We start from the raw sequence: 26,626 nt of genomic DNA on the forward strand, positions 1-26,626 counted from the left end.
GCCCTGAAGTGCTGTTGGAGGTGGCAGTGAAGACACTTTAACTTAGGTCTTTGAGCTGCTCTGAGCCTGGTGCTCTTGTCATTAGTTTAGTGTTTCTGAACAAAAATCTACCTGAATTCTAGAGTCTGGCGTATTTGATATTAACTGTACATATTGATTAGGCATTAATTTTACCACTATCTTCACTGCACTAGAATCATCATCAATCAATCCAGTGTACACACTTCATCACTAATGTTGATGGTAAAGGTGGAAAGAATGGCCGAGTGTGGTGGCTCATGCCTGTAACCCCAACACAGTGGGAGGCCAAGGCAGGTGGATCACTTGAGGTCAGGAGTTTGAGATCAGCCTGGCCAACATGACGAAACCTTGTCTCTACTAAAGAATACAAAATTAGCCAGGTGTGGTGGCACACGCCTGTAATCCCAGTTACTCGGGAGGCTGAGGCAGGAGAATCGCTTGAACCTGGCAGGGGGAGGTTGCAGTGAGCCGAGATTGTGCCACTGCACTCCAGCCTGGTTGACAGTGCAACACTCCATCTCCAAATAAAAGAAAAAAAAAGTGAAGAGAATAACACAAACATCTGTGTTCTCATCATTCTGCCAATTAGGAAATCCCCAAAAAGTGTGCCCCTCCTCAACTGCATCCCTTTCAGAATAACCACTATCTTGAATTCTGGGTTTATCATTCTCACACACTTCTCTTTATTTTTACTTCACACCAATCTATTTCTAAGCAACATAATACCGTGCTTTTCATACATTTAAATTTTATATAAATAGCATCATGCAAAATGTATTTGCTTTTTGCACTCAATATTATGTTTATGAATTTCACTCATGTTGACATCTTTAGCTCTATTTCATTCATTTCTCACAGTATTTAAAATTTTTATCCTAAGAGCTATGTTTTAAGATGTTTTATGTTTCCATGAGTCTGGCATCATGCAATGATTAACTCCAATACCTTTCTGAACAATCTACCCAGAACAGAGCTGAAAGATAAAACATGTTAGTACACATTCAGGTTTTTTAGTTACAGGAGAGCTACCTCTCAGGCCCTCAGAACCCAATACCTACTGACTCGACAATCCCACTTCTAAGAATCTAGCTAAATCCTAGCTCAAGCTGCTAAAGGTGTGTATTTATGTTCACTGCAGCACCGTTTAGAAGAGTAAAAATAACCACAAATGGGGGCATGGCTAAGGAAAAATTACGGTATATCCCTACTACGTAACACAGTGCAAACATGCAAATGAATGAGATACAGCTATACATACTGTGGTGGTTTTAAAATATGCCCATAAATTCTTTGATAAGCCCCCCTTCAAAAAGTGAAGCCTCATTCCACTTCTCTTGTGGGTGGACCTAACCAGACTCTCTTCTGAGAACAGGGCAGAATGAAATGATGCTATACGACTTCTGAGGCTAGGTCATAATAAGGATAGCTCCCTCCCAGCTCCCTTTAAAGTCCACTCCCTTTTAGGGAAGCCTGGCATGATGCTGTGAAGATACTCAGGCAGCCCTATGGGGAATCTCATATAGAGAACTGAGGCTGTCTGCCAATAGCCAGCCATGTGAGCAAGCCACACTGGAAGAAAATTCTCTATCCCCAGTTAAGCCTTCATGACTGCAACCTCAGATCTGACCCTAGCTAAGCTACTTCTAAACTCCTGACACATAGGAACCATGAGATAATAAGCGCAGTTTTAAACCACTTAGTTCTGGGGTTCTGCTATGTATCAATAGATAACCAATAATGTATTAACACAAAAAATCAGTAATTCATAGTTCAGTCAAAAAAGCAAGTTGTACAATATTATGTGTATGCCTTTTTTGTACAGTCACACCAGCTAACAGTGATTATTTCTAAGGAGGTATTGGGAAGACAAAGGGAGGGAGGAACGCATACTTATTTTTTTATACACTTTTGCATTACTTAAAATATTAAGTGCGTGCATTATTAACTCCTACAATTTTTAAAAGGCTATCAAGATTTTTAAAAATATATAAAAGTTTTAAACAAATTCAGATTTTTTAAAAAAAATCATCCCTGTAAAAGAAAAGAACAAAATGACTTTAATTTTAGACACACTGCTAACAAGTTCTATTATGTGGTTTCCTAGTTGACTGCTGATTAAAAGCAGCAAATTGAGGGAGGAGTGGGCTATTAGAGGGAGGCATAATGCCAATACAAAGACACAACAGTTAAGTCTGTCACCAAAAAGGAGACAAAAGCTAATATAAGCCATCTGAAGCCACTCAAGTGTAGGAACAAAGACCCCTACGTATTTATAAAGAAACCTCTGAGGATGTAACTGTCTCACAAGACTATGATTATAAAAACAGTATTTATAAATCAGTGAATACTTTATCATGTATTTATAAAGCAGTGAATACTTTATCAAGTATTCCATATACTTTATAGAAGTACACTTACTGCCATTTTACAGATATGAAAATAAACTCAGGGCCAGGCACAGTGGCTCACGCCTATAATCCTAACACTTTGGGAGGCTAAGGCAGGTGGATCACTTGAGGCCAGGAGGTTCAAGACCAGCCTGGCCAACATGGCAAAACCCCACATCTACTAAAAAATACAAAAAATTAGCCAGGCATGGTGGCGCACACCTGTAGTCCCAGCTAATTGGGATGCTGAGGTGGGAGAATCGCTTGAACCCAGGAGGCGGAGTCTGCAATGAGCAAAGACTGCACCACTGCACTCCAGCCTGGGTGACAGAGCAAGACCTTGTCTCAAAAAAAAAAGAAACTCAGTAAGCGAGGGGAGTCAGGGCACAGAAGACCCTGAGTTCCATTCTAGGAGTTCAAATTTGATTTATATAGATAAGACTATTTACCTGGCACAGAAAAGGGAGCGGGTCAAAGCTTGTAGATATGGGTCCTCAAGCCACTACAGCCAGAATGAATGTTCCCTCCAGACCACCCAATGCTGTACTGATTGCATGCTCACTGAGCAAGTTTTTCAGAAGCACACTCTTGGTCAAAGACAAAAATATGTTTTTATTTGGTGTTTCCAGGAAACACTAGAGGCAAAAAACCTGTTTGTTGAAAATACAGAAGAATGAAGAATATCCTAATTTGTATCCATTTCTATTCTCAAGATGATAGCATATGTGTCTAATATCTGTCAATCAAATACTTGTGATCTCCAAGCAGCACCCAGGAATATCAGAAAGAAACAGAGGCTTTTACACCAACCAGTTCTGTGCTGAAATTGTGGCACAGTCATCTTCTGTGTAGCTCTTTTTTCATCTCTAAAATAGCTAAAATAACACTTAACTCATATGGTTATTGTATGGAATGTAATAACAAGGATGAAACACCTTGAACAACAACGCTTGGCAACAGCATCATGCTCAACAGATGGTTACCACTGTTATGAACACCAGCAGTATCATTTTATAACAGGTTATGTGCAAATAATAAAGATGGTTGGCTTGGACCTTCTTTCGAGCATAGACCCATTTCCTTCCCCCTCACCACTGTTCATGTTGTGTCCTCCAATGATACTGATAAAAAGCACTGTCTGTTTTTCGTTTGTCCATCTATCAATGCCACATCCACTCAGACCTAGGTCAAGCACTATTTCCTCCAGGATTGTTTTTTTTTTTTCTTTTTTCTTTTTCTTTTTTTTTTGAGGCAAGGTCTCACTCTGTTGCCCAGGCTAGAAGTGCAGTGGCATGGTTGCAGCTCACTGTAGCCTCAACCTCCCAGGCTCAGTTGATCCTCCCACTTCACCCACCCGAGAAGCTGAGGCTACAGGCATGCGCCACCACACCTAGCTAATTTTTGTATTTTTTGTGGAGACAGGTTTCCCCATGTTGTGCAGGCTGGTCTTAACTCCTGGAGTCAAGGAGCATGAGCCATTGTGCCCGGCCCTCGAGATTTTCCTAACTGAAAGTAAGCTCTCCCTCTTCTGAGTGCTCACTTACGTTATCTGCACCTTTATTATTGTACTTAGCATACTGGCCTTTTACTATAGTTATTTTTGTTCTTATTAACTTTCCAATTAAATTTTAAGCACCTCATGGTGATATTTATGTCATGTCTCTGTAGCTCCCCCAGTACCTGGCACAGTACCCAACACATAGAATGTACAAATGAACATTTGTTGAGTGGCTATAATGAAGTATCAGAGTCTTAGGTAACAGAATTTCCTCTAAATATCAAAAGGAAGGTCAGGTGGATTTTGGCAGCTTTGCTTTTGAGTCTAAATAACCATAGTATCCTATCAGAACTCTTAACTTTGCCATTCCTGACCACTGTGTTTAGATAGTTCCTAACAATAATAACAGTTAACACATCCATAGCACTTATGTGCCAGGCACTGTTCTGAATGCTTACCTACATTAACTCATTTAATCCTCACAACAACTTTAGGAAGCAGTAATAGAAGGGAGCCGATGCAGACAGCACTTTTATGCCCGCATCACAATTCATTTCCCTCTATATTTATTATCTTTTTTTTTTTTTTAAGTGATGGGGTCTCGCTCTGTCTCCCAGCCTGGAGTAGATGTGGGTCCTCAAGGAAAACTGCTCTGAGCTAACTAGTAGACTTACAAAGTGTTCATCGTAAAAGATTTTACAAACAAAACAAAAAGCTTAAAACCCTTGAGTGGAAAGTTATCTAAGAGCAATTTCTTTACAATAATTTTCCCTGCTTAAAGAGGCTGTTATGTAAGTTTTAGCTACTGCAAAGAAGTTAGAAAAATTACCTTTGACTTCAAAAAGTTTACAACCAAGTAAGGTATGCAAAGATCTTTGGTGTCCCTTTGTTGCTGCTGTTTAACAATGAAAGCAAATTTACTTACTAGAAGACAAAGATACAGATTGAATAAACTCATGGCTTAATGTTTTTAAAGTAGTTTCCCCCCCCCCCCCCATTTATTGCTCAAAATCCACAACTGGCTATTCAGTTGATAAAAAGTTTTGTGTCTGGGTATATATATCAGTTATTTGATGTTCTATAGTTGGGATATTGCCAAACCAAATTGAAGTTTTCTAACTATAAATGTATTACTGTCTATTACACGAGAGAACTCTGAGATTAAGTTGCAGGGTTTTTTGTTTTGCGGGTTTTTTTTTTGCTGGTTCTCTTTTTCACAATCTAGTCTGTGGCTGGAACACACTATACATATCTTTATCCTCCATATCTAGCTAGCTCACTGACAAACACTGTTGTTCAAACACAGTTGGCTTTTGTTTAGTTTCTTAAACAATACATGCCTTTTAATATCAAATGGCACCATGCAATCCTACCACACTTACATGAACTCAATCAGTCTTCAGTCTTAACTTGTTCCTTGAGCTTTTTGTTGACTGAATTTCACAAAAGAGGACCCAGGTCTCTGCTGAAGTAGCACATGCCCAAGAACTATGAGGAACAAGGTTAGAAGGCAGAAGTGGAAGAGAAGGCAGAAGTGGGAGAGAAGAAATAGGGAGGGTATAAATTCTTTTTTTTTTTTTTTGGAGACAGAGTCTCACTCTGTCGCCCAGGCTGGAGTGCAGTGGCACGATCTCGGCTCACTGCAACAGGGAGGCTATAAATTCTACGGAAATAGCTGGGTGCGGTGGCTGACGTCTGTAATCCCAGCACTTTGGGAGGATGAGGCAGGTGGATCACGAGGTCAGCATTTCGAGACCAGCCTGGCCAATACGGTGAAACCCTGTCTCTATTAAAAAATACACAAATTAGCCAGGCGTGGTGGTACACACCTGTAGTCCCAGCTACTAGGGAGGCTGAGGCAGGAGAATCGCTGGAACCCGGGAGGCAGAGGTTGCAGTGAGCCGAGATCGCGCCACTGCACTCCAGCCTGGGCAACAGAGCAAGACTCTGTTTCAATTAAAAAAAAAAAAAATTCTACAGAAATAGAATGAAAATGTAAACATTCTACCAGTTCATTTAGGAAGACAAAGAATATTTACTCTGAGATTCAGAAAAGAATATACATATCTTATAAAAATTATCACAATAATCTTCTGGCAAGACACTCTTCCTCAACGAGGATATAAACTTGCTGGAAGGAAAAATGAGATGCTGATAAAAAAAGTGATTTAACCAGGCCATGCATGGAGTCTAGAGAGGTCTGAATTGTCCCTTCCTCACCCTTCCTGGGAGTGTGAGTCTATCGTTATTTACTATTAGCTAAGAAGAAAAAAACAAGAGTACATTAATTTAAAAGGTTTTTCTTAGTTTAGGATGTTGATATTTCAGATCTAACTTCAATTTTTTATCCTGAATACATTATTACATGTTACTACTGCAATATAATCTTAACCTATATTCTTCACAATTTAAAAAAAGTCATTTTATTTTATTTTTTTGAGACGGAGTCTCACTCTGTCACCCAGGCTGGAGTACAGTGGCACAATCTCAGCTCACTGCAACCTCCACCTCCAGGGTTTAAGCAATTCTCCTGCCTCAGCCTCCCAAGTAGCTGGGATTACAGGTGCCTGCCACCACACCCAGCTTTTTTTTATTATTATTTTTTAGTAGAGACGGGGTTTTGCCATGTTGGCCAGGCTGCTCTCGAACTCCTGACCCCAGGTGATCCACCCAGCTTGGCCTCGCAAAGTGCTGGGATTACAGGTGTAAGCCAGTGTGCCCGGCCCCAAAAAAAAAAAAAAAGTCATTTTAAAGAAGTGTTTTTTCCCCTAGATTACTTTATCCCATATCATAAATTAAATGGCCATCTGGACAATTACTTTATAAAGCTAACTGAAAAAGATATTCTGAGATCCTCAGGAAATGATCCATCTCCAATTTAAGTGGTACATTTTTGCTGCAGCTCATCAAGAATAGGCTATAACTCTGACAAGAGCAGATGTTTCTGAAGAGAAAGGAGACTAGTAACTACTGGCCACCAAGTCTGGCCAGGCAAAATCATTACCACTGACTGTGGCTATGTGGCCAGTAGAATTAACATCTGTTCTTTTTCCCCTGCCCAGCTCCTGTTCCACTCTTCCTTCAGGCAAACACCCTTCGCTCACCCCCTGGGGTCTGGAGGGACTACGAGTGGGTAGGCACGAGATTCAAACCAGGTCAATCAGCCTCTCGCAGGAGTCTGAAATGTGAGTAGAATATACCAGGATGGACAACAGTTAACACAGTCATTTTGATGGCAGCCTCCTCAGGAGATTTGTTAATTCCTGTCCCTGAAATCCCTAGCCACACTAGATCTAGTTCAGTTTTCTTCTTTAGGTTTTGTGAATGTTGGACAGCAGGTGTCCAACAAGTCCTTGTTTATCTAAGTTAGTTATAGAAAATTTCTACTGCTTGCAACCAAATGATTTTAACAATATGAAATTTAAATCTGGGATGATGTCTACTTTCTTCCTGCTCTTTTCTCTTCTTCATAATCACGCTTACGGTTCCTCTTCAGTTTTTTTCCTCCTTTACAACAGAATGCACTTTTCAACTCGTGTCAGCAGAAACATTACATGAATACTGAAAGGCAAGTTTTGGCGTACAAAATGAAGTTTCTAAAATGAGACTTTCCTCTTTGAGAAGGTCTTTGGCACTCTGCTAACCTTTGACTCTTGCCTTGAGAAAACATTTCCTTACAATTAACAAACATAAAAGCATGAATGCCTGTGTGTGTGCTGCAATGTGACTCTACTTACACCAAACCAACAAGACTATTTTCAGTGCAAAAGTAAACTCCTGACAATCATAGCATTCTACCAAGCAAATGTTTGACATCTTATACATAGCATCTTGTACTGTAAACTATTATAGGCTTCAGATGTAGCCAGACTCACTGCAATCAAATCCAAACTCCCTGAGGGACTTCAGCAACACTGCTCCACCATCACTAAAGCCTCACAACACCGCTTTCCTGTGTCACTTTTATTACCCTCTTTTATGTCAGCAGAAGCACAGATGCTCCTGCCTTGCCAAAAGCCACAGGGCCTGAACAACCCGAGCATCTCCAGAAGCAGCCTGTGCGATGGGAGCACCACACAGCAGGAAGACTGGTGGCAAGCATGGCCCTGGGTAGGGGCAGAGGCTTCTCTGATCTTCCAAATTGCTCTGTCCATCCCCTTCCCCATGCCACCTCTCCCAGCCAGCATGAGTACCTTTTCTGGATGGGCTTCATCTTTATGAAAACAAAGAGGCAAAGAACAGAGTTGCCCGGGACCACAGAAGACAACTGTGGCAATTCTCCCCTGTTCTGTTAAGTGAGAAGACCAGAGTGCAGGTGGTGATTTGTTTTGACCAAGGGGCTCCATCTCACAACTAAGGCTGGTATAGCAAGCAAAAAACTCAAAAAACTGGTTTACTCCTCCCATAGCATTCGCATATCCTTTACTGTTTCAACAAAAACAGCACTGGGTGCTGGGAAGGTGGTGGTGAGTAAAATCAGCCTTCCCCCTGAAGGAGCTGACTTTCTAGTTGGGGAGGCAGAGTGAGATGAAGCATCACATTACATTACTATAAACCAGTAAACCACAAACTCCTCTGAAGGCTGGTATCCCCGTTATAAGCCTAGAGGTCTAGGACTGGACCTGAGGAAACAAGCTTGAGCAATCTAAAGGCTGAAAGGGTAACTGGTAGCCAGAAAAAGGCAAAGATGAAAGGAAGAGCTCTTCAGGTAGCGAGAACAGAACATGCAAAGGTCTCATGGCAGAGAGGGCAGAGAAAGGAGGAACCAAAAAGCTAAGTGTGGCCACAGAGCTAGGAAAAACACATTTATTTAGGTCCTGGTTTTGTGCCAGGTGCTTTACATGTTACCTCATTTAACCCATGAGATGGCTATACTCTCTTAGCCGCATGAGACAGCCATCTTTCTATAATCAGCTCTATTTCATAGCAGGAAGTGAGAAGGCAGAGATTAAGTAGCTTGCCCAAATTCAATTAACAGCAAAGCAGTTCTTCTCTTTGTATCTTCCCCAAAATACAACATAATACACATACTGGGTGGGGATGACATGGGGGAGGGACCACTAAACTAGTGAACCAAATTCAATGTGGGGTGAAAAAAGTAGTCAAACCAATTCTTACTGAACAGTCAGGTAATAGACTAAAAAAATCATCACTTTTCAACTAGATGTTTTCATGTTATGAAGATATAACCATAATGAAATGTTTTGTAGGAGAGGGTCAGTTCCCATTTTAGGAAACTGTGCTTATGTCGTTGGATTAAAAAAGAAAAACTAAAAATAGTCGGTGGGATACTTAAAAAAAAAACTGTATTTATGGCGTACAACATGATATTTTGATATATGTACACAATGTGGAATCGCTAAATAAATATATGCATTACCTCACATACTTATCTTTGTAAACTGACAAATTACAGCTGTATAAATTTATAGGTATAAAGTGATGTTATGATTTATGAATACATGTAGAATAATTTAATCATGCTAATTAACATATCCATCACCTCAAATACTTATTTTTGTGGTGAGAACATTGAAATTTTACTCAGCGATTTTGGAAGGTACCATACACGATAAACTATATTCACTATGCTGTGCAATAGAACTAGAAAAAAGAAAGTTTTCCTCTTCTCTGAGGCTCTGTATCCTTTAACCATCATCTCCCCTTTTTCCCCACCCTGCAGCTTCTGGGAACCACCATTCTACTCTCTGCAGTTCCATCCATGTTGTCTCAAATGACAGAATTTGCACATTTGCTTTTTTAAAGCTGAATAGTATTCCATTGTGTGTATATGTATCTCATGTGCTTTATCCATTCATCTGCTGATGAACAGTTAGGTTGATTCTACAACTTGGTGATATGGGCTGGCTGTGTCCCCACCCAAATCTCATCTTGAATTGTAATCCCCATGTGTCATGGCAGTGACCCGGTGGTAGGTAACTGAATCATGGGGGCAGTTTCCCCCATGCTGTTCCCATGATAGTGAGTTCTCAGGAGATCTGATGGTTTTTTAAGCGTCTGGCATCTCCCTGCTGGCACTTTCTCTCTCCTGCCACCCTGTGAAGAGGCGCCTTCTGCCATGATTGTGAGTTTCCTGAAGCCTTCCCTAGCCATGTGGAACTGAGTCAATTAAACCTCTTTTCTTTATAAATTAATCTGTCTTGGGTATTTCTTCATAGCAGTGTAAGAACAGATTAATCTAGTACATTGGTACTGGGAGTGGGGTGCTACTCTAAGGATAGCTGAAAATGTGGAAGCGACTTTGGCACTGGTTAACAGGCAGAGGTTTAAACAGTTTGGAGGACTTAGAAGAAGACAGGGAAATGTGGGAAAGTTTGGAACTTCCTAGAGACTTGGAGGGCTCAGAAGACAAAAAGATGTGGGAAAGTTTGGAACTTCCTAGAGACTTGTTGAACGGCTTTGACCAAAATGCTGATAGTGATATGGACAATGAAGTCCAGGCTGAGGTGGTCTCAGATGGAGATGTGAGGAACTTGTTGAGAACTGGAGTAAAGGTCACTCTTGCTATGCTTTAGCAAAGAGACTGGTGGCATTTTGCCCCTGCCCTAGAGATCTGTGGAACTAGAACTCGAGAGACACGATTTAGGGTACCTGGCAGAAGAAATTTCTAAGCAGCAAAGCATTCAAGAGGTAGCAGAGCATAAGAGTTTGGAAAATATGTAGCCTGATGATGTGACAGAAAAGAAAAACCCATTCTCTGAGGAGAAATTCAAGCCGGCTGCAGGAATTTGCATAAGTAACAAGGAGCCAAATGTTAACCACCAAAAGACAATGGGGAAAATGTCTCCAGGGCATGTCAGATACCTTCACAGCAGCCCCTCCCATCACAGGCCTGGAGGCCTAGGAGGGAAAAGTGGTTTCCTGGGCCAGGCCCAGGGGCCCCCTGCTCTATGCAGCCTGGGGACAAAGTGCCCTGCATCTCAGCTGCTTCAGCTCCAGCCATGGCTAAAAGGGGTCAAGCTACAGCTCAGGCCATTGCTTCAGAGGGTGCAAGCCCCAGGCCTTGGTGGTTTCCATGTAGTGTTGAGCCTGTGGGTGCACAGAAGTCAAGAATTGAGGTTTGGGAACCTCTGACTGGATTTCAGAGAATGTATGGAAATGCCTGGAAGTCCAGGCAGAAGTTTGCTGCAGGTGTGGAGGCCTCATGGAGAAACTCTGCTAGGGCAGTACAGAAGGGAAATGTGGGGCTGGAGCCCTCACACAGGGTCCCCACTGGGGCACTGCCTAGTGGAGCTGTGAGAAGAGGGCCACTGTCCTCCAGCCCCCAGAATGGTAGACCCATCAACAGCTTGCACTGTGTCTGGAAAAGCCACAGACACTCAACGCCAGCTAGTGACAGCATCTGGGAAGGGGGCTGTACTCTGCAAAGCCACAGGGGTGGAGCTGCTCAAGGACATGGGAGCCCACCTCTTGCATCAGCACGATCTGGATATGAGACAGAGTCATAGGAAATCATTTTGGAACTTTAAGGTTTAATGACTGCCCTACTGGATTTCAGACTTGCATGGGGCCTGCAGCTCCTTTGTTCTGGCCAATTTATCCCATTTGGAACAGGTGTATTTACCCAATGCCTGTACTCCCATTGTATCTAGGAAGTAAATAACTTGCTTTTGATTTTACAGGCTCATAGGTGGAAGGGACTTGCCTTATCTCAGTTGAGATTTTGGACTTTTGGGTTAATGCTGGAATGAGTTAAGACTTTGGAAGACTGTTGGGAAGGCATCAAGTCTGAGGGCATGAGATTTGGGAGGGGCCAGTGGTAAAATTATATGGTTTGGCTATGTCCCCACTCAAATTTCATCTTGAATTGTAATCTCCATAATCCCCAAGTGTCATGGCAGCGAGCTGGTGGGAGGTAACTGAATCATGGGGGTGGTTTCCCCTATGCTGTTCTCGTGACAGTTTTTCATGAGATCTGATGGTTTTATAAGTGTCTGGCATTTCCCCTGCTGGCACTCATTCTCTCTCCTGCCACCCTATGAAGAGGTGCCTTCTGCCATGATTATAAGTTTCCTGAGGCCTCCCTAGCCATGTGGAACTGTGACTCAATTAAACCTCTTTTCCTTATAAATTATCCAGTCTCCAATATTTCTTTATAGCAGCGAGAACAGATAAATACACTTGGCTATTGTGAATAGTGCTGTAATGAACATGGGAGTGCAGGCATCTTTTTGACATACTGATTTCCAGTCTTTTGTATAAATACCCAGAAGTGGGATTGCTGGATCACATGGTAATTCTATTTTTAATTTTTTGAGGAACTTCCATATTGTTTTCCATAATGGCTGTACTAATTTACATTCTCACCAACAGTGTACAAGAGTCCCCCTTGTCCACATCATCACCAACATTTGTTATCTTTTGTCTTTTTGAGAATAGCCATCCTCATAGGTGTGAGAAGACATTTCATTGTGGTTTTAATTTGCATTTCCCTAATGATTCTTAATATTCAGCAATTTCTCATGTAACTGTTGGCTATCTGTATGTCTTCTTTTGAGAAATGTCTGTCTATTCAGGTTCCTTGCCCATTTTTAAATTGGATTATTTATTTTCTTTCTATAGAGTTGAGTTCTTTATATATTTTTAATACTAACCCTTTAACAAATAAATGGCTTGCAAATATTTTCTCCCAATCTGTATGATGTCTCTTCATTCTGTTGTTTCCTTTTTATGCAGAAGCTTTTCAGTTTGATGTAATCTTGTCTATTTTTGTTTTTGTTGCCTGTGCTTTTGGGGCCAAATCTAAAATATCATTGCCCAGACCAATGTTGTGTAGTTTTTCCTATTTTTTTCTAGTAGTTTTACAACTTCAGGATTCATGTTAAATCTTTAACTCATTTTGAGTTGATTTTTCCATATGGAAATCATGTGGTCTGACATCAGGGTGCTATTTCATTCTTCTGCATGTGGATAACCAGTTTTCCAAACATAATTCATTAAAGAGACTGTCCTTTTCCCACTGTGTATTCTTGCACTTTTGTCTGAAATCAACTGGCCATCAATATGTGATGGGAACTCTTAAAATCTACTCTCTTAACAATTTTCAAGTATACAACATATTGTGAGCTATAGTCACCACAATATACAATAGCTTTGTGGTGGAAGTACATTGAATAATTATTTAAAAATATATACTTTGCTTCCAGAATTTCTACAACGGGCTGGGCACAGTGGCTCACACCTGTAATCCCAGCACATTGGGAGACCAAGGCAGAAGGATTGCTTGAGCCCAGAAGTTTGAGACCAGCTTGGGCAACAAAGCAAGATTCCATCTCTATAAAAATAAATAAATAATTTTCCACTAGAACCTGTATTATCTTTATAATCACAAAAAATAACAGACACAGACAAGCTAACAAAAAGACAACCCAATTTAAAAAATGGCAAAGGACTTGGATAAACATTTCTTCACAGAAAATATACAAATGACCAATAATCACATGAAAAAATGTTCAACTCATCAGTTATCAAGGAAATGCAAATCAAAAACACATCACATGCCCATTAGGTTAGATACAACGAAAAAACCATACAACAACAAGGACTGGTGAGGATATGAAGAAAATAAAACCCTTATACACTGCTGGTGTGTATCTAAAATGGTGTAGCTACTTTGGAAAACAGTTTGGCAGTTCATTAAACAAAGTTACCATATGACCTAGCAATTCTACTCCTAGGTATATTCCCAATAAAAATGAAAATATATGTCCACGCAAAAGTGTTTACACAAATATTCATAGAAGCACTATTCATAATATCAAAAGGTGGAACCAACTCCAATGTCCATCAACAAATGAATGGATAAACCATATGTGACATACCCATAGCGTGAATTGTGTGGCCATAAAAGAGAATCAAGTATGGAAATAAGACAGTCACAAAAGACTACATACTACATGATTCCATTCATATGAAAGTCCAGAACGGGAAAATGAAAGTAGATTTGTGGTTGCTTAGGGCTGGTGGGGGAACAGCAGGTAGGATAAGGGGATGATAAATAAAGAGCACAGGGTTTCTTTTTGAGGTGATGAAACTGTTCGAAACTTGACTGTGGTGATGGTTAAACATACCTGTGAATATACTAAAAATCACTGGACTGTACACTTGAAATGGGGTGTGTGATTATATAAATTTAATTACATGGTATGTGAATTACATCTCAGAGAAGATATTTAAAAAAAAATGCATGAAGTTTCCTTAACAAAAAGACAAAATGAAGAAACCAAAAGCCATTATGAAAATATTCTTGGTTTAACTCCTTATTTTTAAATTTATTTTATTTTGAGATGGAGTTTCCCACTATTGCCCAGGCTGCAGTGCAGTGGAATGATCTCGGCTCACTGCAGCTTACACCTCCCAGGTTCAAGTGATTCTCCTGCCTCAGCCTTCAGAGTAGCTGGGACTACAGGCGTGCATCACCATGCCTGGCTAATTTTTACATTTTTAGTAGAGACAAGGTTTTGCCATGTTGGTCAGGCTGGTATCAAACTCCTGACCTCAAGTGATCCGCCTGCCTCAGCCTCCCAAAGTGCTGGGATTACAGGCATGAGCCACCGCACCCAGCCTCAATTTAACTCCTTATAAATAAATGTAATTCAAAGCCAGGAAGACTGGTGCATGAATTACCTCACTAATAAGATTGTAAACAAAATTATGTATTTAAAAAACACAGACACGCAAAGAGATGAAGAGCCATGCAGTTAACGTTCAGTACCAATTATTGTTTAACTCTACTTACTGCTTAACTCAAAGTTTCTTCCTAAGAACTTCATATATCTGGGAAAAATTATTCGTGAGAAATCTTTGTGTTACTCAACATGATGGGGTAAGTCATCAATTTTAGTCTGAAAGAAGGAAGTCATGGGAATCTAGAGCAAGCCTGCCTGCTCTCTGTGAAAAAGGAGTATTTAATGCAAAAGAAAGACAATAAAAAAGAATGTCAAGTATTAAATGCCAATTGAGTTCATTCTCCTATTCACACTAGAATTTAGACTGAACCCACTGTGAGCCAGATGGCTGCATTATGGAAAAACAACAGGAACCCAGAGTTTGGTAGTTGATTTTTCTGGCCTAGGTCTACTTTTTTTGGCCTATGTTTTATGTTCTACACCATCTTTTGTTTTTCCTGTTTTTGAAAAGGAAAAAAACCAAATATTTTAAAAATGCCCCCAAGTTTTGTTTTCCTGTTAGTTTTGTTGCTGTTGTGCACTTCGTTTTTGGGATTTTTGTGTGCTTTTTCAGTTTGTGTACTTTCCCTCACTGTTTATCTCTTCTAATACCCATTCATCATGACTTCTTCTCCCTACTCCCACCATCCCACAGGCAAATTCAGTGTTTCCTGGGTTTTCCCAGAATTTACATGACAGGCTGGTTACTCAGCCCAGCCCCATCTCTTTAACCCTTAAAATACAAAAATTAGCTGGGTGTGGTGGCACACACCAGTAATCTCAACTACTTGGAAGGCTGAGGCAGGAGACTGCTTGAACCCAGAAGGCGGAGGTTTCAGTGAGTTGAGATCGAGCCACTGTACTCCAGCCTGGGTGACAGAATGAGACTCCATCTCAAAAAAAAAAAAAAAAAAAAAAAAAAAAAATTTTTACATTTAAAATGTTAAATGTTCCCTTTCATAGTTCACATCGCAATAAAGAATAGCAGTAGTCCTTAATCTGAATTGGAAGCATTTAATTTGGGTCCTATTTACAACTTTAAGAATGGAGGCATACTTCAGGAAAGAAAGCACCAGTGCAGTTCCAATTTATTATTGTATCTGCTGTCTTGAGAGTACAGGGTGTATGAGAGTGCACAGTGGTTTAGAATCACTATAGAATTTAAAAAGACCCAGAGACATTAACAAGAATCCACATTCCAAGTCGTCAGAATCCACATTTCTGACCTTGTCTGCTGGGGCCTGCTCTGTTTTTGATGTCTCAAAATATAATTCTTTTATTGAAATACATGTTCCTCATCCTGTTTCAGGGCTTCTGCCTGGAATGTTCCTCCCCCTAGCATTTGTAGGGCTGGCTCCTTCCTGTCACGCAGGTCTCAGCTCAGATGACCCCATCTCAGAGAGGGCTTCCCTGACCAACCAATCTGCAGCCCTTCCTAGTCACTTTTTTCCACATCACCCTCTTTATGCATGGAGGCAGACAGGTGTTTTACCCTGTTTATTTATTATTATTATTTGTTGAGACAAAGTCTTGCTCTGTCACCCAGGCTGGAGTGCAGTGGCACAATCTCGGCTCACTGCAACCTCTGCCGCCCGGGATCATGCAATTCTCCTGCCTCAGCCTCCTAAGTAGCTGGGATCACATGCACACATCACCACACCCAGCTAATTTTTGTATTTTCAGTAGAGAGGGGGTTTCACCATGTTGGCCAGGTGGTCTCGCATTCCTGACCTCAAGTGATCTGCTCCCCTCAGCCTCCCAGAGTGCTGGGATTACAGCCATGAGCCACCGTGCCCAGTCTATTTATTTTTAATCACAACCCAAAATCATCTTTTTAGTTGTTTACTTCCTTATAGTCTATGTCTCTCCACCTGGATATTATCTTCATGAGAGCAGGAACTTATTCATCTTATTTACCACTTTATGCCTTGTGCCTAAAACAGTGACTAACGGAGTGGGCAGTCCAAACTAACAGCTGTTCACTGAGTAAGTGAGCATAATATTGCATTATTTTCCTACATTTCATTCGTTTAAACAAAATTGGATGATGTTAAAAATTACCAGCAACGGGTTCCAAGATGGCCGAATAGGAACAGCTCCAGTCTACAGCTCCCAGTGTGAGCAACGCAGAAGATAGGTGGATTTCTGCATTTCAACTGAGGTACCAGGTTCATCTCACTGGGGCTTGTCGGACAGTGGCTGCAGCCCACGGAGCGTAAGCCGAAGCAGGGCAGGGCACTGCATCACCCGCGAAGCACAAGGGGTTGGGGAATCCCCTTTCCTAGCAAAGGGAAGCCGTGACAGACGGTTCCTAGAAAATCGGGACACTCCCACCCTAATACTGTGCTTTTCCAATGGTCTTAGCAAATGGCACACCAGGAGATTGTATCCCGTGCATAGCTCAGAGGGTCCCACACCCATGAAGCCTTGCTCACTGCTAGCACAGCAATCTGAGATCAAACTGCAAGGCCGCAGCGAGGCTGGGGGAGGGGCGTCCGCCAGTGCTGAGGCTTGAGTAGGTAAACAAAGTGGCCGGGAAGCTCGAACTGGGTGGAGCCCACCACAGCTCAAGGAGGCCTGCCTGCCTCTGTAGATTCCACCTCTGGGAGCAGGGCATACATAGCTGAACAAAAGGCAGTAGAAACTTCTGCAGACTTAAACTTGCCTGTCTGACAGCTTTGAAGAGAGCAGTGGTTCTCCCAGCACAGAGTTTGAGATCTGAGAACGGACAGACTGCCTCCTCAAGTGGGTCCCTGACCCCTGAGAAGCCTAACTGGGAGACACCTCCCAGCTTCCAGAGGAAGGATTAGGCAGCAACATTTGCTGTTCTGCAATATTTTCTGTTCTGCAGCCTCTGCTGGTGATACCCAGGCAAACAGGGTCTGGAGTGGACCTCCAGCAAACTCCAACAGACCTGCAGCTGAGGGTCCTGACTGTTAGAAGGAAAACTAACAAACAGAAAGGACATCCACACCAAAACCCCATCTGTACGTCACCATCATCAAAGACCAAAGGTAGATAAAACCACAAAGATGGGGAGAAATCAGAGCAGAAAAGCTGAAAATTCTAAAAATCAGAGCGCCTCTTCTCCTCCAAAGGAATGCAGCTCCTCGCCAGCAACAGAACAAAGCTGGACAGAGAATGACTTTCACGAGTTGAGAGAAGAAGGCTTCAGACGATCGGTAATAACAAACTTCTCCCGAGCTAAAGGAGGATGTTCAAACCCATCACAAAGAAGCTAAAAACCTTGAAAAAAGATTAGACAAATGGCTAACTAGAATAAATAGCATAGAGAAGACCTTAAATGACCTGATGGAGCTGAAAACCATGGTGCAAGAACTACGTGACACATGCACAAGCTTCAGTAGCTGATTCAATCAACTGGAAGAAAGTGTATCAGTGATTGAAGATCAAATGAATGAAATGAAGCAAGATTATAAGTTTAGAGAAAAAACAGTAAAAAGAAACGAACAAAGCCTTCAAGAAATATGGGACTATGTGAAAAGACCAAATCTATGTCTGACTGGTGTAACTGAAAGTGACGGGGAGCATGGAACCAAGTTGGAAAACACTCTTCAGGATATTATCCAGGAGAACTTCCCCAACCTAGCAAGGCAGGCCAACATTCAAATTCAGGAAATACAGAGAACGCCACAAAGATACTCCTCGAGAAGAACAACTCCAAGACCCATAATTGTCAGATTCACCAAAGTTGAAATGAAGGAAAAAATACTAAGGGCAGCCAGAGAGAAAGGTTGGGTTATCTACAAAGCGAAGCCCATCAGACTAACAGCGGATCTCTCGGCAGAAACTCCACAAGCCAGAAGAGAGTGGGGGCCAATATTCAACATTCTTAAAGAAAAGAATTTTCAACCCAGAATTTCATATCCAGCCAAACTAAGTTTCATAAGTGAAGGAGAAATAAAATCCTTTACAGACAAGCAAATGCTGAGAGATTTTGTCACCACCAGGCCTGCCTTATAAGAGCTCCTGAAGGAAGCACTAAACATGGAAAGGAACAACCGTACCAGCCACTGCAAAAACATGTCAAATTGTAAAGACCATCGATGACAGGAAGAAACTGCATTAACTAACGAGCAAAATACCCAGCTAACATCATAATGACAGGATCAAATCACACATAACAATATTAACCTTGAATGTAAATGGGGTAAATGCTCCAATTAAAACACAGACTGGCAAATTGGATAGAGTCAAGACTCATCACTCTGCTGTATTCAGGAGACCCATCTCACGTGCAGACACACATAGGCTCAAAATAAAGGGATGGAGAAGATCTACCAAGCAAATGGAAAACAAAAAAAAGCAAGGGGTGCAATCCTAGTCTCTGATAAAACAGACTTTAAAACAACAAAGATCAAAAGAGACAAAGAAGGCCATTACATAATGGTAAAGGGATCCATTCAACAAGAAGAGCTAACTATCCTAAATATATATGCACCCAATACGGGAGCACCCAGATCCATAAAGCAAGTCCTTAGAGACCTACAAAGAGACTCAGACTCCCACACAATAATAATGGGAGACTTTAACACCCCACTGTCAACATTAGACAGATCAACCAGACAGAAAGGTAACAAGGATATCCAGGACTTGAACTCAGCTCTGCACCAAGCGGACCTAATAGACATCTACAGAACTCTCCACCCCAAATCAACAGAATATACATTCTTCTCAGCACCACATCGCACTTATTGAAAACTGACTACATAGTTGGAAAGCACTCCTCAGCAAATGTAAAAGAACAGAAATTATAACAAACTGTCTCTCGGACCACAGTGCAATCAAACTAGAACTCAGGATTAAGAAACTCACTCAAAACCGCTCAACTACATGGAAACTGAACAACCTGCTCCTGAATGACTACTGGGTACATAACAAAATGAAGGCAGAAATAAAGATGTTCTTTAAACCCAATGAGGACAAAGACACAACATACCAGAATCTCTGGGACACATTTAAAGCAGTGTGTAGAGGGAAATTTATAGCACTAAATGCCCACAAGAGAAAGCAGGAAAGATCTAAAATTGACACCCTAATATCACAATTAAAAGAACTAGAGAAGCAAGAGCAAACACATTCAAAAGCTAGCAGAAGGCAAGAAATAACTAAAATCGGAGGAGAACTGAAGGAGACAGACACACAAAAAACCCTTCAAAAAAAAAAAATCAATGAATCCAGGAGCTGGCTTTTTGAAAAGATCAACAAACTTGATAGACCACTAGCAAGACTAATAAAGAAGAAAAGAGAGAAGAATCAAATAGACGCAATAAAAAATGATAAAGGGGATATCACCACTGATCCCACAGAAATACAAACTACCATCAGAGAATACTATGAACACCTCTACGCAAATAAACTAGAAAATCTAGAAGAAATGGATAAATTCCTGGACACATACACCCTCCCAAGACTAAACCAGGAAGAAGTTGAATCCCTCACTAGACCAATATCAGGCTCTGAAATTAAGGCAATAATAGCCTACCAACCAAAAAAAGTCCAGGACCAGACGGATTCATAGCTGAATTCTACCAGAGGTACAAAGAGGAGCTGGTAGCACTCCTTCTGAAACTATTCCAATCAACAGAAAAAGAGGGAATCCTCCCTAACTCATTTTATGAGGCCAGCATCATCCTGATACCAAAGCCTGGCAGAGACACAACAAAAGAATTTTAGACCAATATCCCTGATGAATATCGATGCAAAAATCCTCAATAAAATACTGGCAAACCAAATCCAGCAGCACATCAAAAAGCTTATCCACCACAATCAAGTTGGCTTCATCCCTGGGATGCAAGACTGGTTCAACACATGCAAATCAATAAATGTAATCCAGCATATAAACAGAACCAACGACAAAAACTACATGATAATCTGAATAGATGCAGAAAAGGCCTTCAACAAAATTCAACAGCCTTCATGCTAAAAACTCTCAATAAACAGGGTATTGATGGAACGTATCTCAAAATAATAAGAGCTATTTATGACAAACCCACAGCCAATATCATAGTGAATGGGCAAAAACTGGAAGCATTCCCTTTGAAAACTGGCACAAGACAGGGATGCCCTCTCTCACCACTCCCATTCAACACACTGTTGGAAGTTCTGGCCAGGGCAATCAGGCAGGAGAAGGAAATAAAGGGTATTCAATTAGGAAAAGAGGAAGTCAAATTGTCCCTGTTTGCAGATGACATGATTGTATATTTTGAAAACCCCATCATCTCAGCCCAAAATCTCCTTAAGCTGATAAGCAACTTCAGCAAAGTCTCAGGATACAAAATCAATGTGCAAAAATCACAAGCATTCCTATACACCAATAAAAGACAAACAGAGCCAAATCATGAGTGCACTCCCATTCTCAATTGTTTCAAAGAGAATAAAATACCTAGGAATCCAACTTATAAGGCATGTGAAGGACCTCTTCAAGGAGAACTACAAACCACTGCTCAACGAAATAAAAGAGGACACAAACAAATGGAAGAACATTCCATGCTCATGGACAGGAAGAATCAATATCGTGAAAATGGCCATACTGCCCAAGGTAATTCATAGATTCAATGCCATCCCCATCAAGCTACCAATGACTTTCTTCACAGAATTGGAAAAAACTACTTTCAAGTTCATATGGAACCAAAAAATAGCCCACATTGCCAAGATAATCCTAAGCCAAAACAACAAAGCTGGAGGCATCATGCTACGTGATTTCAAACTACACTACAAGGCTACAGTAACCAAAACAGCATTGTACTGGTACCAAACAGAGATATAGACCAATGGAACAGAACAGAGCCCTCAGAAATAATACCACACTTCTACAACCATCTGATCTTTGACAAACCTGACAAAAACAAGAAATGAGGAAAGGATTCCCTATTTAATAAATGGTGCTGGGAAAACTGGCTAGCCATATGTAGAAAGCTGAAACTGGATCCCTTCCTTATACCTTATACAAAATTTCATTCGAGATGGATTAAAGACTTAAATGTTAGACCTAAAACCATAAAACCCTAGAAGAAAACCTAAGCAATACCATTCAGGACACAGGCATGGGCAAGGACTTCATGACTAAAACACCAAAAGCAATGCCAACAAAAGCCAAAATAGACGAATGGGATCTAATTAAACTAAAGAGCTTCTGCACGGCAAAAGAAACTACCATCAGAGTGAACAGGCAACCTACAGAATGGGAGAAAATTTTTTACAATCTACCCATCTGACAAAGGGCTAATATCCAGAACCTACAAAGAACTTAAACAAATTTACAAGAAAAAAATCAAACAACCCCATGAAAAAGTAGGCAAAGGATATGAACAGACACTTCTCAAAAGACATTTAGGTAGCCAACAGACACATGAAAAAATGCTCATCATCACTGGTCATCAGAGAAATGCAAATCAAAACCACAACAAGATACCATCTCACAGCAGTTACAATGGCAATCATTTAAAAAGTCAGGAAACAACAGGTGCTGGAGAGGATGTGGAGAAATAGGAATACTTTTATGCTGTTGGTGGGAGGGTAAAGTAGTTCAAGCATTGTGGAAGACAGTGTGGCGATTCCTCAAGGATCCAGAACTAGAAACACCATTTGACCCGGCCATCCCATTACTGGGCATATACCCAAAGGATTATAAATCACACTACTATAAAGACACATGCACACGTGTGTTTATTGTGGCACTATTCACAATAGCAAAGACTTGGAAGCAACCCAAATGTCCATCAGTGATAGAGTGGATTAAGAAAATGTGGCACAGATACATCATGGAATACTATGCAGCCATAAAAAAGGATGAGTTCATGTCCTTTGCAGGGACATGGATGAAGCTGGAAACCATCATTCTCAGCAAACTATGGCAAGGAAGAAACCAAATACCGTATGTTCTCACTCATAGGTGGGAACTGAACAATGAGAACACTTGAACACAGGGTGGGGAACATCACACACCAGGGCCTGTCGTGGGTGGGGGTGGGGTGGGACAGCATTAGGAGACACATCTAATGTAAATGACGAGTTGACGGGTGCAGCACACCAACATGGCATATGTATACATATGTAACAAACCTGCACATTGTGCACATGTACCATAGAACTTAAAGTATAACAATAATAAATAAATAAAAGATACATGCACACACATGTTTATTGCAGCACTATTCACAATAGCAAAGACTTGGAACCAACCCAAATGTCCATCAATGATAGACTGGATTAAGAAAATGTGGCACATATACACCATGGAATACTATGCAGCCATAAAAAAGGATGAGTTCATGTCCTTTGTAGGGACGTGGATGAAGCTGGAAACCATCATTCTCAGCAAACTATCCGAAGGACAGAAAACCAAACACCGCATGTTCTCACTCATAGGTGAGAACTGAACAAAGAGAACACTTGGACACTGGGCAGGGAACATCACACACCAGGGCCTGTCGTGGGGTGGGGGGGAAGGGGGGAGGGATAGCATGAGGAGATAATACCTAATGTAAATGATGCGTTAATGGGTGTAGCACACCAACATGGCACATGTATACATATGTAACAAATCTGCACGTTGTGCACATGTACCCTAGAACTTGAAGTATAAAAAAAAATTACCATCAATTTTCAGACGCAATCTCAAAAACATGAGTTGAACACAATTAACTTTCTGAGGAGTTGAAGCAGTTAAGTGTACTATGAATTCTTTAGTTAGAAAAATTCTTTTCTACATCCAATCTCTAGTTAAAAACTAGTATTGATATCTCTATGTCTCTCTGTGTATCTATCACTGTTTGTATCTATCAACATTTGCATCTATCAGTGAATCAATCAATCAATCAATCAATCGTTCATCTGTATCACCATTTGCAACTAAAGCAACCTGTCAGGCCAACTGGTTCCTGTCTTTGATTGACTTACAAACTCACAGAAAGCTTCCATCTAATATTCTTTTCACACATAAAACATTTTATCTAAAGTAAATAGAAGAAGGTAATGTGACATACAGGATTATATACCTGATAAATTCCTTCCACTTCAGTAAGACTTTCATTGTTGCAATCGGGGATAAAAATTGGAATACAGAATAAGCTGTTCCCAAATTTCCACTGCCTTCTTCTGTAGAAACCTAAATGCAAGCCAGGTCCAAGTGCTCAAAATGGTGGTTAAAAGTTCAGTAGTGCAGAATTAGATCCAATAAAGAATAAAAGGAAAAGGTACCTAATAGTGTAATAAAACATTTTTAAAATAAGACCCTCTCACAACTACCCATCCCTGCCATGTCTATGGACAAAACTAACCCCACTAGAGTGGCCCAAATGACTAGGCCAAGGATGAGTAACCAAACTAATGGCAATCGTAATAAATGGAACATACATGATTAAGAGATAAACGGCTTTGGAAAGGAGTTGGTGCAAGTTATGTCCAAGAAAAGAGCTTCAGATTGGATGATGGTAACCCAATCCTCTCAGATCCCTCTGTTGGGAAGTATCAATGCTATGTGATCAAGGAGACGGCTGTATCCTGAATGATATTGAGCTGCTGTTCTAGTTACTGATGAGATGTGCACTCCAATCTAGACCATGCCACATTTCCTTACATCCTTGCCCAAACCCATTATGAAAAACAATCTGGGCATGTGTCTTCCTTGCACTATAAAGTGTAAATTCATCCATCCACAGAATCTACTCTGACTGCAAATGAAATAAGGGGAAATTATTTCCTATATAAGCTGAAAGTGTGTCAAACAAGTCCCTGCAGACAAGAATGTCAAAAGTATAGCTGTCTTCAAATAATGATTAGAGGACATAAAAAAATAGAACTGTTACATGTAACTCAGTGGTACATTGGAAAGCAACCTTTATTCCTATTGTTTGACTTCAAGTACCTATATTACTGTATAAACAGAAAAACAGCTGTAATAATGTATAGGATTGGAGCATAAACCAGTACACATCTGCAAAATGTATATATTAGTGTTTTGATAAGGCAAGTCAGCAATTACAAAATATCTATGTCGCTCCACAATTGAGTTCAACCAACCAAAAATATACATATTCTGCATACCTACTATGCACCAGGCATAGAGTGAGATGTTAGGATGAATAAATCATAGATTTCACTCTCAAGGAACTTGGAGACCAAAACAAGAGAAAAAAAGATTCTCTGAAATTCCAATGTGGTGAGTCCTATGAAAGTGATAGACACCCAACACTCTAAGTAGTATTGCAGGCAGTCTCCACTTTTTCCAACAGTACATTCCTGGAATACACATCGTAATGGAATTTGCCAAAGATGCTATTTTCCTAGTGAGAGGAAATATGGCGCCACAGAAACTGCACTAAATAAATAGCACCAAATAAATTGGTAAACAGTATGTTCAAAGAAACAAAGCTTCAACAATGGTCTATGTAACTAAAAAGAAAAACAGTTAAGCATCCATCTTATAAAAATACACAAACTTAACATGTTTCAAAAGTGTTTTCAAGATACAAAGAGGAATGCGACAGTTATGAGACATAAAACACATTGTGCAAAAACATTTTTAATTGTTGTATTATCTGTTCTCCTTCTAGAAAAATTTGAGGCAATGCTTTTCTTCTTTCTCAAAAAATTTCCCTGTGCTAGAAGGGGCATTTGAAATCATCCCACTGACTCTGGAGCTGCCCTCAAAGTATTCAGTTTATTTTTAATAATCATTCACAGTGAAAAGCATGTTTTAAAAGTAAGGCCACACCACACTTCAGACAGTGTGATAAAGAGACATAGGTTTTAGAATACAACTGGGTTTCAAATCCTGAATGTGACACTTAGTGTCATGTGATCTTGGGCATTTCCTAACCACTCTTGAGTTTCAATTTCCCCATGTGTAAACCAGAAATGACACCTACTTCACCACTGTTAAATTAGTAAATGTATGAGGAGTATCTTATAAGTTGTAGGCATTCAAAAATGGTGTCTATTGCTAATATCACTGTCTTTATGTTTCTTCTACCTCCTTTGTCTACCCAAGGTTAAAAGTTCAGTAGTGCAGAATTAGATTCAATAAAGGACAAAAGGAAAAGGTATCTAATAGTGTAATAAAATATTTTTTAACTAAGACCCTCTCACAACTACCCAATGATAACCACTATTACATTTTGGAGTAATCCCTCTAGACTTTTTTTCCTCTCAATGAAAACGTTTTCTGTAGAATTACTAAAACTAGAATTAAAGTATGTCCTGACTACGTACCACCAGACACCAGTCGAAAACGCAGAGATAATGAAACAAAGAACAGCAGTAAACCAAGAACATAAACTAAGTGAAACACTGGGATGCCCCACAGGAATAAAAACTCCAGCAAGTTGCAACGCAGCATGAAGGTACTTACTGCCACTGACCTTTACACTTTAAAAAAATGGTTACTTATGTATTTTATGTCATGTATATTTTGCCACAAAATAAAAAACAAAAAAACAAAAACTCCTAGAAGTTAAGGCTTGGTCCATTTTGTATTCTTAGAACCTAGGATGTGCTAGCTCATTAGAGTCCATAAATATTTCCTGACTAACAGTAAACAAAACAAGTTAGTGATAGGATTGGTGTACCTTTTTCTAGTTTCCAACTCAGTCAACTGTGAAGATTAAGGGCAGTGAGAAGATAACTTAAAAATTGTTTACAAGAAACGTACCTTGATGATTTACTACTGATACTGATGACATCAGCCTGGTTCTTGCATCTTTCCATGCTAGTGAACTCAGAGGCCCAAGGCTTTGTCCCAAACTAAAATCACAGGGTAAGGGCCTCACCAAGTGTTTGGGTTGAGTCTGCCTAATGGGTGAAATGTAAGTAGGGTCTCCTTAGAGTCAGCAGAGGTATATTAAGGCTGCCATGGCTGACTAGTTTAGAGTGACTTGTTTCATCAATAGGACCTGCAGACTTCTGTGCTGACATTTCATATCTACAGGCAAACTACAAAACCCTCACATCTAAAAATGTGCTTCAAAAATTCATAACATGAAATTCCGATACACTTTTTGTTTTAGAAT

The 26,626-nt window shown here is 40.4% G+C and overlaps 1 protein-coding gene across 1 annotated transcript in view; it reads right to left on the reverse strand.

The window, feature by feature from the left end:
- TMEM123 (transmembrane protein 123) overlaps positions 1-26,626 on the reverse strand; it is a 56,466-nt gene that overhangs the window by 25,616 nt on the left and 4,224 nt on the right. The window lies entirely within an intron of this gene.

The sequence above is a fragment of the Pan paniscus genome, chromosome 9 (genome assembly GCF_029289425.2).
Source record: "Pan paniscus chromosome 9, NHGRI_mPanPan1-v2.0_pri, whole genome shotgun sequence".
NCBI lineage: Eukaryota > Metazoa > Chordata > Mammalia > Primates > Hominidae > Pan > Pan paniscus.